Here is a 10,507-nt window from a genome sequence, read left to right as displayed (position 1 = left end):
GTTAGCGTGGTCACGTCAGGGGGGAACCGGAAGGACAGTTCGCGTCATGTGACCTCCACTCGGCGGCGATAGCAAACACCTTTCCTCAAGCCAATGGGTAACTTCCGCCTCGGTACCTGTCATGGCGGCGGTGAGGGTGGTTAGGTGTCAGCCTAACTCGCTGCCCCGATAGAGCCGGGCTTCTCCCACCCAACTGGCCCTCATGGAGCTGGGCTGGGATCATCTGTCCCTGCGTCCTCCTGTCTCATTAATATTTCCAATATTTTAAATCTTTCTCAGCTCCAAAATCCAGAACAAAAAAAACACACTCCCTGCCCCAACTCCACCTCACCAAAACGTGCTCTCCCACCCAACTAAAATATATGCCCCCCACCCCAAGAAAACTAAGTGTCCCTACTGACTGTGCCAAAAATCGTCACCCAGCTGAGCAAATAATTCACCAGGGTGCAGCAAAAAAAGACACTGCATTGCAACACAGGGTTGCTTGCTATTATTTTTATTATTATTTGTTAAGCAGCAACTGCTTGGTCTATGTTGGTTAGAAAGGCATCGCTCCAAGAAGCAGCTTTTAATAACGCTCCCAAATGTAATACGCACTACAAATGCTTCATGTGACCTGTGAACAGTCCACAAGTGGATCACTTGGAGAAAACTGACACCATCCCCAAACACCAAAGTAGTTGTCAGCCCTACCCAACAAGCTTAGGCCTGATCTACACTACAATCCATGCAACAAACCTCGATGCCAACTCTTCCCACATATCTACACCAGCGACACCATCACAGGTCCTAACCAGATCAGCTACAACATCACCGGTTCATTCACCTGCTCGTCCACCAATGTTATATACGCCATCATGTGCCAGCAATTCCCCTCTGCTATGTACATCGGCCAAACTGGACAGTCCCTACGTAAAAGGAGAAATGGACACAAGTCAGATATTAGGAATGGCAATATACAAAAACCTGTAGGAGAACACTTCAACCTCCCTGGACACACAATAGCAGATTTAAAGGTAGCCATCCTACAGCAAAAAAACTTCAGGACCAGACGTCAAAGAGAAACCGCTGAGCTTCAGTTCATTTGCAAATTTGACACCATCAGCTCAGGATTAAACAAAGACTGTGAATGGCTAGCCAACTACAAAAGCAGCTTTTCCTCCCTTGGTGTTCACACCTCAACTGCTAGAAGAGGGCCTCATCCTCCCTGACTGAACTAACCTCGTTATCTCTAGACTGATTCTTGCCTGATATTTATACCTGCCTCTGGAAATTTCCATTACATGCGTCTGACGAAGTAGGTATTCACCCACGAAAGCTTATGCTCCAATACATCTGTTAGTCTATAAGGTGCCACAGGACTCTTTGCTGCTTTTTACAGATCCAGACTAACACGGCTACCCCTCTCATACACTACAAACTTAGGTTGACATAAGCCGCATTAAGTCAATCTAGTAATATATGTGTCCACACTACTGAGTCCTTTCCATTGACCTAAGTAGCCTGTAAAGTCAACTTCTATACTCCATCTCCGCGAGAGGCGTAGCGCTTGATTTGACATCCATGGGTCAACATGAGGATAGTGTAGACACTGTGTTGTGTAATTCAAATTAATTGGCCTCCAGGAGGTGTCCCACAGTGCTCCGCTGTGACCGCTCTGGAGAGTACTTTCAACTCCACTGCACCGTCAGCCAGGTACACGGGAAACAGACACTTTGCTGTTAAAGCCCTGGGAACTTTTGAATTTTAATTTCCTGTTTGATCAGCATAGAGAGCTCGCCAGCACAACTGATCATGGAGACTCAAGGCTGCAAACACGCTCCAGCATAGAGTACGCAGGAGGTGGTGGATCTTATTGCTGTCTGGGGAGAAGAATCTGTGCAGGCAGAGCTTCAGTCCAGCAGAAGAAACGCTGACATTTATGCCAAGATTGTGCAGGGCATGGGGGAGAAGGGCTACACCAGGAACACGCAGCAGTGCCTCATGAAAATAAAGGAGCGTACCAGAAGACAAGGGAGGCAAACAGTCGTTCTGGTTCTGCCCAACAGACATGCCACTTTTATGAGGAGCTGCTTGCGATTCTCAGCGGCAACTGGACAACTACCCCACAACGCTCAGTGGATACCTCCCAGGAGCCCCGGGCGACCTCGAGCAACAATGAGGAGGACATTGTTGACAAGGAAGAGGAGGAGAATGTAAGGTAGGCAAGCGGAGGATCCATTCTCCCCGACAGCCAAGAACTGTTTTTAACCCTGGAACCCATCTCTTCACAGGACCAATTGGCAGCGGAGCATGATGCCGGGGAAGGTACCTCTTGTGAGTACACATTTCCAATCAAACTGTAGGGGTTACATGCTATTATTTTTTATGTTTAATCTGAACAAAAATGTAGATGTAGTGGGTATTGGTGGTCATTCCAGCTATGAAGAGGGTGCTCTCTGAAAAAGACTATTTATGTGCACAGGGATGGCGTGGGAATCTTCCATGGAGATCTCTAGGAAGTTTTCATGGAGGTATTCTGCAATCCTTTGTAGAAGGTTTTTGGGAAGGGCTGCCTTATTTTGTCTATCACAGTAGGACACTTTCACGCGCCACTCCAGTATTAACTCTACTGACATAATTGCAGCACACAGCATTCCAGCATAAGGACCAGGTCTGTACCCAGACGCTTGCAGCATCTGCTCCCTTGCCACCCCTGTTACCCTCAGGAGAGTGATATCTAGGGTTACCATATTTCAGCAAGCAAAGAAGAGGACGGGAGGAGCCCCGCCCTAGCCCCGCCCCTGTCCTGCCCTAACCCCGCCCCTGCCCCTCCCACTTCCCGCCCCCCTCAGAACCCCCAACCCTCCCCCCCGCTCCTTGTCCCCTGACTGCCCCTTCCTGGGACCCCTGCCCCTAACTGCCCCCCAGGACTCCACCCCCTACCTAAGCCTCCCTGCCTCTTGTCCCCTGACTGCCCCCTCCTGAGACCCTCCCCCCATCCTAACTGGCCCCCTAGGACCCTACCCCCTACCTGTACCCTGACTGCTCCAACCCTTATCCACACCCCCACCCCCAGACAGACCCCTGGGACTCCCACGCCCCATCCAACCACTCCCCACCCCCTGACAGCCCCCCCCAGAACTCCCGACCCATCTAAACCCCTCTGCTCCCTGTCCCATTGACTGCTCCGATCCCTCTCCCCACTCCTGCCCCCTGACAGTCCCCCCCAGAACTCCCAACCCCCCCCTCGCTCCTTGTCCCCTGACTGCCCCCTCCTGGGACCCCTGCTCCTAACTGCCCTCCAGAACCCCACCCCCTACCTAAGCCTCCCTGTTCCTTATCCCCTAACTGCCCCCTCCTAAGACCCCCCCCTAACTGCCCCGCAGGACCCTACCCCCTACCTGTACCCTGACTGCCCAAAACCTTATCCACACCCTCCCTCAGAAAGCCCCCCCCGAACTCCCGACCCCCCCCCGTCTCTTGACTGCCCCATCCAAAACCTCCCTGCCCCTTCTCCGACCCCCTGGCCCCCTTGTTGTTGGCCTTCGCCTAATGTCTCTGTGAACTTGCTCAGGAACGGCCTGAGCCGTTTGTCCCGGCAGGCTGGCTGGCAGGGGAGGAGGAGCGGGGGAGGAGCTCCAGACTGCCGGAGGCGATCTGCAAATGCAGGGAGGGAGTGATCTCTGCTGCAGGGGAGAGGAGGAGGGGCTCTCTCTGGCTGTCGGAGCCTCATGTAAGTGGCACCATCCATCCGGCTGCCCTGTTAGCTGCGCGCGCTCTGCAGGGGGGTGGGGGGGGGAAGTCCGGACATTTACAAATTCCCCCCGGATGCTATTTTTAGCTCAAAAATCCGGACATGTCCGGGGGAATCCGGACTAATGGTAACCCTAGTGATATCGCATAGGGTCACCTAGGAGAAACGGGGGGAAGTTTTCAATGCTAGCCCTTAAACCGCAAACAATTCAACAAGTAATCCGCCCCCCATTTGGTGAAATATGAGTCATGCAACCACGCTTTCCCAAACGTGCCGTCATTGGAAGGGATCACCGTGTATTGCAAGCAGCATTGGAAAAAAAGGGGGGAGGGGCTGTTTGTCTCCCTTCCCCCCTCCCTCCCGCCCCGCCCCAGTGCCATGCCGCTTTTGTAACAAACTATTTGGGGGGCTTTACACTGGTGCCTGTCCTCAAGCACCACCCAGGTTGCTATGGGAAAGGGGGCTTTTCTCAAGTTCCAACCTGTGATCCCAAGGATGTCTTCACAAAAGCAACAGCACAAGACCTCTTGCCCATGCCTTGTGGCCTTACTCACCATGGCTGGAGCAGCAAACCGACTCTTGCAATAGCCGGTGGTTGTGATTATTTTGTGGCTTTCAGTGAAGTGTATTGAGGGGTGGGGTTTTTTTATTAAAAAAAAACAAAACCTTGCACCAGAAACAATGTATGCACTGTCAATGCTACTCTTGTGCTTTGCATTCCTTGCAGCTGAAACCTTGTCCCTCGGCGCATCCTCCACACTGGGACAGTGAGTTTCCCAGATTAGAAGGCAGAAAAAGAAGACTTTGGAGGACACGTTCAATGAGTTAATGCACGCCTCAGGGAGTGACAAGACGGAGCTCAGAGCATGGAGGATTACACTGTCCGAGGACATGGACAGGGAGGACAGGAGAGCATGCAGGGAACAAGAGCGTGCCATGCAGGAAGAGATGCTGCGGATTATGAAGGAGCAGTCAGACATATTGAGGCATCTGGCTGAGGTTTAAGAAAGGCAGCTGGATGTTAGAGTCCCTCTGCAGCCTATGCTGAACCTGCTGCCATCGTCGCTCAGGTCTACATCCTCCTCTCCCAAATGTCCTATGAGGCGGGGGGGGGGGGGGGAAGTTTGGTATCCCTTGCACTCAACGCCAGGGGAGGGTACAAGGACCAGAAGGTGCCCATTCCCACACTTTTGATTGTTATTGTAGTGCAGGGTTTCTCAAACAGGGGTCGCCGCTTGTGTAGGGAAAGCCCCTGGCGGGCCGGGCCGGTTTGTTTACCTGCCCTGTCCGCAGGTCCGGCCGATCGCGGCTCCCACTGGCCGCGGATCGCTGCTCTGGGTCAATGGGAGCTGCTGGAAGCAGCGTGGGCCTGAGACTTACTGGCCGCCGCTTCCAGCAGCTCCCATTGGCCCAGAGCAGCGATCCGCGGCCAGTGGGAGGTGCGATCGGCCGGACCTGCGGACGGGGCAGGTAAACAAACCGGCCCGGCCCGCCAGGGGCTTTCCCTACACAAGCGGCGACCCCTGTTTGAGAAACCCTGTTGTAGTGCATCTGTAAGCAAGCTTTCCTTGTTTCTCCCCACACAGTGTTATCAGCCCTTTTGCCCCAGGTTATCTTAGGCCAGGTCTACACTACCGCGGTAGTTCGACGGCTGGCAATCGAAGTTCCGGGTTCGATTTATCGCGTCTGGTCTGGACGCGATAAATCGATCCCGGAAGCGCTCGCCGTCGACTGCGGTACTCCAGCTCGGCAAGAGGAGTACCGCGGAGTCGACGGGGAGCCTGCCTGCCGCGTGTGGACCGCGTCTGAACCGCGGTAAGTTCGAACTAAGGTATGTCGACTTCAGCTACGTTATTCACGTAGCTGAAGTTGCGTACCTTAGTTCGAATTTGGGGGTTAGTGTAGACCAGGCCTTACTTTTATTTGTTGTCTCTGTGTGTTTGTGTGCATAATAAAATTTAAGGGATTGAGGAAAAAAGGCTCTATATTCATTCCACACAAGGTGGTTGGTGGGGGTGGAGTTTACAGGGGAGAAAATGCAATAGAGGGGACAGTTTGGTAAGGAAGAACATAGATAAGTATCACATTACTCTGGCTCATTGCTGAAACTGGCTTTCAAAACCTCATGGAGAGCAGAGCCCCTTGATGTGCTCTTCTTATTGCCCTGGTGTCTGGTTGCTCAAAATTGGCTGCCAGGCGATCTGCCTCAACCCCTCACCCTGGCAGAAACTTTTCTCCCTTTGTTTCAAAGATATTATGGAGCACAGAAGGTAGCAATAACAATACAGATATTGCTTTCACTGAGATCTAACCTAGTAAACAAACAGTGCCAGCAACCTTTATCAGGGGATAGCCGTGTTTGTCTGTATCCACAAAAACAACAAGGAGTCTGAAGAAGTGAAGTTTTTTACTCACGAAAGCTTATGCCCAAATAAATCTGTTAGGGTATGTCTACACTACGGGATTAATCCGAATTTACAGAATTCAATTTTTGGCAACTGATTGTATAAAGTCGAGTGTAAGCGGCCACACTAAGCAAATTAATTTGGCGGTGTGCGTCCATGTACCGAGGCTAGCGTCGACTTCCGGAGCGTTGCACTGTGGGTAGCTATCCCATAGCTATCCCATAGTACCCGCAGTCTCCTCCGCCCATTGGAATTCTGGGTTGAGATCCCAATGCCTGATGGGGCAAAAAACATTGTCGTGGGTGGTTCTGGGTACATCCTCCCCCTTCCTCCGGGAAAGCAACAGCAGACAACCTTTTTGCACCTTTTTCCTGGGTGAACAGTGCAGACGCCATACCGCGGCAAGCATGGAGCCCGCTCAGCTCAAGACAGCAGTCATGAACATTGTAAACACCTCGCGCGTTATCGTGCAGTTTATGCTGAACCAGAACCTGCAAAACCAGGCGACGAGGAGTAGTTCTGCTAGCACGGAATCCTCTCCCCATATAGCGATCAGATCCAGTACCTCCCGTACGGTCCATGCTGGTGCTCTTTTTCGATTCTCGGACTGCATGGTTACCTGTGCTGATGAGCTCTGCATGGTCACCTGTGCTCTCCACGCTGGGCAAACAGGAAATGAAATTCAAAAGTTCGCAGGGCTTTTCCTGTCTACCTGGCCAGTGCATCCGAGTTCAGATTGCTGTCCAGAGCGGTCACAATGGTGCACTGTGGGATAGCTCCCGGAGGCCAATACCGTCGAATTGCGGCCACACTAACCCTAATTCGAAATGGCAATACCGATTTCAGCACTACTCCCCTCGTCGGGGAGGAGTACAGATATCGATATTAAGAGCCCTTTATATTGAAGTAAAGGGCTTCGTTGTGTGGACGGGTGCAGGGTTAATTTGGTTTAATGCTGCTAAATTCGAGATAAACTCGTAGTGTAGACCAGGCCTTAGTCTTTAAGGTGCCACCGGACTCCTAGCAACCTTTTAAACGTTGTGACAAAGTTCCTCCTCTATCTTGGTGGGTCCTGCGCTTATTGGCGGATTTTCTTGCCTCAGAGATTCACTATGTGGGTTGGGGAACATCCCAGAGACCTTCCCCTCTGGAAGAACCCACAGTCCAGGTCAATTGGGAGGTTTGGGGGGAACCCGGGCCCGCCCTCTACTCCGGGTTCCAGCCCAGGGCCCTGTGGACTGCAGCTGTCTATAGTGCCTCCTGTAACAGGTGCATGACAGCTAAAACTCCATGGGCTACTTCCCCATGGCCTCCTCCAAACACCTCCCTTATTCTCACCACAGGACCTTCCTCCTGGTGTCTGATAACGCTTGTGCTCCTCAGTCCTTCAGCAGCACACCCTCTCAGCTCCTTGTGCCTCTTGCTCCCAGCTCCTCACACTCACACCACAAACTGAAGTGAGCTCCTTTTAAAACCCAGGTGCCCTGATTAGCCTGCCTTAATTGATTCTACCAGCTTCTTCTTAATTGGCTCCAGGTGTCCTAATTAGCCTGCCTGCCTTAACTGGTTCTAGCAGGTTCCTGATTACTCTAGTGCAGCCCCTTCTCTGGTCACTCAGGGAACAGAAAACTACTCATCCAGTGACCAGTATATTTGCCCTCTACCAGACTCCTGTACCCCACTGGTCTGGGTCTGTCACAACATCCAAAGGCACTTTCCACCATCATTCTACACTTGCTCGCCTATGGTTGAACCGGTCCTTGCTGCTGTCCAGGCTGCCGATGTACAGCTTCATGAGCCATGGGAGCCCTGAAAACTTGGATCACAACAGATCCCACAGTAGATTTACCCACTCAAAATTGATGCCCCACTGACCGGTAGCAGTTTAGCATTGCAAGCTTCAGCAGAGCTATCACCACTCGTTTCTCCACTGTCAGAGCAGCGCTCATTTTAGTATTGCTGCGCTTCAGGGCTGGGGAAAGTTCTTCATGCAGTTCCTGGAAAGTGGCCTTACGCATTCAAAAGTTCTGCAGCCACTGCTCATCATCCCATAGCTGTATAACGATGTGGTCCCACCAGTCAATGCTTGTTTCCTGGGCCCAGAAACAGTGCTCTACCATGCCAAGGTGATGTGTGACTGTCACCAGCAACTGCGAATTGCTCTGCTCTGTCTTCCAGCAGGGCTGCTAGAGTGGCGTTGCATTGTTCCACGCAGCAGCTCCAGTATTGGCTGTGTAAATACTGCAAGATAAGGCGTGAGGTGTTTGTAATGCTAACAACAACAGTGTACAACCGAGCGGGGTCCATGCTTATCATGCTATGGCATCGGTGCGGGTAACCCAGGCTTACGAAAAAAGGCACAAAAAAGGCTTGGTTTGTTTGATGTTGATTCCAGGGAGTGAGGGAGGTAAGTGCATCATGGGAGGCTAGTGCCATGTTCCCATAACCACCTGCATCAATGTTTTGGTCCCATAAGGCATTGCAAGCCCAACCCAAAATTCCACTTGGCTACGTGCACTGTGGGATAGCTACCCACAGTGCAGTGCTCCGTGTGTCGATGCAAGCCCTGTTAGGAAGGATGTACTCCACCAACACAATGAACATAGTGTGGACACACAAGATTGACTTGCTTAAATCGGAGGCTTGATGTCGACTTACATAAAGTTGACTTAACTTTGTAGTGTAGACATGGCCTTAGCTTACTCAGCCTCAAATCACTTATGCGTCCCACAAAATATTATGCTGTGAAGATGCATTTTCCACATGGTGATGTTTTCATACAAAACAAGGACATTGTGCAAAAATAGGATTATTTTTTTATTGACATGCACTAGGAGAAATACCATAATATCACACTATGCCAGTTGAAAAAGTGGCAAGCCTATGTAAGACCCAAATTTGTCTTCATCCCTCACAAACTTGTAGACGCTTGTACACTAATTTTAGGCTTGATATCCTGTATAGGTTTCAGAGACTAGAGGATGACATGATCTCCAACACTTAAATGTTCATACTTCAGCTGGTATAGCACTTTTAGAGTTCAATAAATAGTTTGTAAACTGTGCCACTAGGTGGCAACATAATCTCTCTCTCTTACACAATTTACAGGCAGACTTGGAGCTGCTAGAGGCATTCCATGTGCACTGTCAGCACCAAATACGGAGTATAAAGTGGTTTGACTTTGAGTGAAATGTCACAATTGTGCAGAGATCTGTCCTTCCTTCAATCACTCATTTTATTAAAAAGTGGTGTTGCATGCTCATCAGCCATGTCACGTGGATGGACAAACAAAACACCACCTCACACTGTGTTCTCAAACTCCCTGGGGACATGTGAAAGGGTCCACGCTCTGACCCTACCTAGTGCCACTCATGAGGCCTCTCCACAGATTTGTGGATTTGCAGGATTGAGCCAGATCTGGGAACTTCACTACATGATGGCTGGTGCAATGCCATCAACCTGGTCACTCTGGTCGGTGCAACCGTCTTCAGTACAGTATGTATGTTTATGATGATTACACACACAAGAACATCTCATATTCCATCCACTAGAGAGCAGTGGTACACATACCTGTTACGGTGGAAAAAATAAAAAAATATATAATTCCAGCGGGAAATTTGGTAATCTTGACAATTGTATACTTGGTGGTAATCTTTTTAGGAAATTCTGCAGAAAAAAGTTACTTGAAATAATGATGACAGAAGCTTTTACAAAAGGATAACTGCATGTCTGTGATCCAGTCCACATAGGTACAGGTTATAGTTTACAGAATTTCTGGAGAGCTAAGAAAGAAGAAGATAATGGCAAGTCTGGGATCTTTTTTTAAAACGAAGTACATGGAGAGAGTAAGGTATGGAAACTTTGTTTGGACAAACAACACTAAATATAATACTGTTCTGATTCTTTGTGAAGTTACTTTCAACGTGATCATGTTATAATGTCCAAGTTGCTTCCTACACTAGAAACTCCTGAACTTTAAAAAAAATCTGTGTATAATATGTTCTTCTGCATTTAATGACTTGACAACTTTCATAAAGATTAAAGATGAATTCAAATAGCTGCCATAATCTCTTATACTATTATTTCATTAAATGAGTTAAGATAATTAGCTTGTGTCAGAACATTATTTGGTTTGAGGCATTGTAAATTTTCAGTAACCAGAGACAACCCAAAATGTAGGAAGAAGTAAGAATGTGACAAATATTCAATATGTAACTGAATAGTGCTATTTTCCAGTAATTCTGCAAACCAGAATAAATATATATGGCTAGGGAAAGCTGTTTTAAATCTGGACACACAGAAAGAAATGGGGGAAAAAAACAGAATTCTTGGTCATGTAAGAATGGACACAGTATTTGAGAATGCT

The sequence above is a fragment of the Emys orbicularis genome, chromosome 1 (assembly GCF_028017835.1).
Source record: "Emys orbicularis isolate rEmyOrb1 chromosome 1, rEmyOrb1.hap1, whole genome shotgun sequence".
NCBI classification, from domain to species: Eukaryota; Metazoa; Chordata; order Testudines; family Emydidae; genus Emys; species Emys orbicularis.
The sequence above is the reverse complement of the archived record's forward strand: the minus strand, read 5'-3'. Positions refer to the sequence as shown.